Raw genomic sequence first — 4,044 nt, 5'->3', positions numbered from 1 at the left:
CTAAAAAAAAAAAAAAAGAATGAAAGAAAGAAAGAATGAAAGGAAGGAAGGAAGAAAGAAAAAAGAAAGAAAGAAAGAAAAGAGAAAGAAAAAGAAAGGAAGGAAGGAAGGAAGAAGGAGAACCCCCCAAACTGGGAAATATAGGCTAATGTTACCTTAGGAACAAGGTCCTAAAACACATTTATGGCTTTCATCTTTTTGGCAATTTTTTTATTATTATTATTTCAATTTTCTTTTGCACTCCACAAGGCACCCAGTTATTTTCAAGAATTTTTTGTTATAGTTAAAAGTCAGCTTCTGTACTTTTGTGCCAAACAAAGTTAGCTACTCTGCTAAAGAGTGTGTGATTGTAACAAGATGGAGCAAGTACTGGGCAGTTTCTGAACTGTTGGAAGAGTTGTAAGCCCTGGTCCAGTGTCCGGGGTATCCCTGCAGACCCAACTCATCTGCCACCCAGCCTCATAGCTCAAGTCAGGTCCCTCTCGAATCTAGAGGCTCTTTAAATCTACCTCAGAAGAGGTTTCCCCTGCACTCAAACCTCCTCTCAAATGTTTTGTAAAGACATTTCCAACTTGTCTGAAATTCAGTTCCTTCACCCTGCACTAAATGCTTGAGGAAGCGACAGCCATGTAGAGATGCTAAGGCAGTCTGGTTTGGAGACCAAGAAAGGCTTTCATTTTATTTTGACATCTGGATAGGCACATTTAACTAAACTGTGCATTTTGGAATAGTTCCAAAGCACCTGAGGGTAGTTGCGGTGCCTTCGAGGTTTGCAGTAATGCAAAGATTTATATGCAGCATTTACCCCACGCTGCCTTAGAGGCTGCTCTTTCTCACCATTTGATTTATATGCTTCTCAAGGTTTTTTTTTCTTCTTCAGTTATAGGTACAGTTTTTGTGTCAATCTCTGTGTATTCAGAGGATACTCTTGTCTCCTGCAACTCCACAGCGTCTATCGCAAAGTCGTGCATAGGAATCAGCTCAAGAGAGAGCTCCAGAATGTTCATTGCATTTGTAAAAGATGAAAATATTACAATTTAAGAGGTGCCCAGGAGGTGATGCAGTGAAGTTTCAACCATCTTGGTGTTTCATAGTCTTGAAAATAAAAATGTCCACCCACTTCTGTGTATGTAGCTAGAGTGATAAGAAATAGCTTTAAAAAAAGAAAAATTTAAAAACCAGCTCATTTTTGATACACATTTTCTTGGTTCCTTCTGTAAGGTTTAGATTTGCCCCCCACTGACCTTTTCCTTCCTCCACCCTCTATAGCCTGGCCAACATCATTTTTTTAAAAGATTTATTTACTTATTTTATGTATATGAGTACATCACCATTGCTCTCTTCAGACACACCAGAAGAGGGCATCAGATCCCATTACAGATGCTTGTGAGCCACCATGTGGTTGCTGGAAATCAAACTCAGGACCTCTGGAAGAGCAGTTGGTGCTCTTAACCGCTGAGCCATCTCTCCAGCCCAACACCATTCTTTTTGAGTGATGCTACTGGACCCTTTGATTACCCACCATCCCCTGTGTGTCTCTTCTCCATCTGATTTCCACCATAACCCCCATAAGAATGCATAAGGAAAACATCATCATCCTAGCTTGATCTTATTTGTAAATGTTATGAGTCTTTGTTTTCCTTTCCTTCTTCTTTTTCTCCCCTTTGGAAATAAGTATTAACTTTTATGTTTAAAGTGGATGAGGATTGGTGACATAGATTAAGACAAATGGTCAAGGAAATCGTGGGGGAAACAATTGTCTCTGTAATGTCAGTGGTACTCAGTCAAGGAACACCTTGGATACCGGTAGACATCTTGGCTGGTATCTTCAGCACCATCCATGTGCTGGCTACACCAACTGTGCTGCCTAGGAGGTTAGAGTAAAGGGTTTGTACTTCTAGACACCAGATCCCTTTGGCAAGGCTGAAAAGCACAGGGTTCTTCCAGAACCGTGTTCTCTCGGTAAGACAAATATGACAGAGAGTTGCTTCCCACATACCCCAGTCTGTTCTCCAATACTTTTATTACTATTGTTCTTGCAACACTGAATGGTAACTGCTCCAAATTGAACCTGCAAATTGTTGGGCTCCCTGATGTGCCCCTCACTTCTTTGAAGGTCAAGCCATGGATTTTGTAGCTGACTAATGTCTGTCCCATCAACTAGCTTATGTCAGTAGTTGATTATTGGTTGAATGTTGGCTTTTTCAGGCAAGTTCACTTGGATCCATCTTTTAATTTTATTGACTGTTTGTTGTTGGATTATTATTGCCTATGGCACTAAGTAAAGAGAAAAATATTCTTTCTTGTTCTCAAATATCTCATAGCTAGGTGTCCTCACTGGCAGCTCAGATGTGAAAGCTATCCTTTTGTGGTCCATTAGACCTTAGCCTTGACCTGTCCACAGATCTTTCATACTGAGGGCGGAAGTAACAACATAAGGAAAGTGCAGAAGTACTGGAGGAGAGAGAGGCAATGCTCTGCCTTTCACCATATGACAGCTATTCCATATCAAGTGCTTATTATACCAAGGGAGGAGTTCATGGTGTTACTATAACCATAATCTTATCCAATAGAACAAGCCATTGAAATTATTATCATCCCTCTGTGGCAAACAAGGAAGTTGAGGCTAAGGAAGAATAAACTTTTCGAGGGTGACCCTCTATTCTACTCTAGAGTACAGACTCACAGTGAATTCCCAGACTTCAGGCCAACCCTTAAGCCGCACACCTTTCATGACAAAGGTTACATGTAGGTTCTGATTGCTGGCTAGGTAATTTAACTCCTTTGTACCTTTGTTAACTGAACAGAAACTTAGGAATGTTGCTACTACCTCCCACATGTCTACCATGAGGTTTCAAAGAAATAGTAGAGAGAAAGCTGTAGTGTGACCCTGAAACAGGGAAGGCTTGACATATGTATATATGTATGTATGTATGTGTGTGTGTGTGTGTGTGTATTCTCCTCTGTAGTCTAAACATGCAATAGGTAGACATCCACAAAGCCAACTGACAGGGGACAGAGGTAGCATGGTAGCCCCTGGTCATCATGGAGCTGGCATGAGGCTAGCAAAGCTCTCTTGGCACTTTGGAGTATGGGAGAGTCATGAGGGCCAACCTCCTGCCATGGCTCAGGAAAGGTTCAAACCTGCCCCTCATAAATGGACATGACCTCAAGAGCTTCCCTGCTCTGCCTTGGTGGGATGAGCTGTGTGTCGTCCGTACTGGAGGCACTTTTCACCCTTTTCTATTCCAGGACTCGATTCTGTTCTTAGAGATGCTGTAGTAATCATGCGATGGTCAAAGCTGTCTTTAGTATCCCCGTCCTTGGGGCAATTCCCACAGACACTTCCAGAAGCCATCTGTTCAATGACTAGATAAAAACAAAATAAAACAAAAACAAAAATAAAATTAAAAACCAAAAAAGAAAAAGAAAAGAAAAACTCAAATGTTAAAGGCAATGATTTAAACAGAAAGGCTAGAAAATATAGTCAGAGGCTTGCTTCTGTGGGTACCATTCGACCACTAAATCTGATGTAAAGAACACACACTCTAAATAAGACTTATCTCCCTCTGCACACACCACCCAAAACCTGTCTGGCCTTAGAGCGGTTAGCTGTAGGCCAAACACAAAGCAACCATGGTTCTAAAATCCAGACAGAGAGAAAGGAAGCCTGGCTTGCGGATCTTCCTAGTTTTATTAGGGGAAAATAAGAAGCTGAGCTGTTTGTCAGTACAGTGTCTGGAAGAGTGGCGAGCAGAGTCCAGCAGAAGAGCAGCTTCTACTCTGAATTCTGAGTAACGCTAGCCAAGTAGCTGCAGTGTTGACATTGTTTGCGCTGTGTAGGATAGCTGTCCAACTATCCCTTTAGCCTATTCTTGTTTCTAGATTTTAAAATGGTGCCAGTTTCTCCAGAAGCTGGTTCCCATGGTAAATGAGATAGCAAGTTCTGGTCCATTTCAGTGGCTCAGAGATCTGGGTTGGGGGGTGAGTCTACAGGTAGATCAGATGTCTAAAAACTAGCAGCACCTGGAGAGGGAGAGAGGG

Source organism: Mastomys coucha, unplaced genomic scaffold (genome assembly GCF_008632895.1).
Source record: "Mastomys coucha isolate ucsf_1 unplaced genomic scaffold, UCSF_Mcou_1 pScaffold7, whole genome shotgun sequence".
In the NCBI taxonomy this organism is placed as follows: Eukaryota; Metazoa; Chordata; class Mammalia; order Rodentia; family Muridae; genus Mastomys; species Mastomys coucha.
This window is presented reverse-complemented; position numbering follows the sequence as displayed.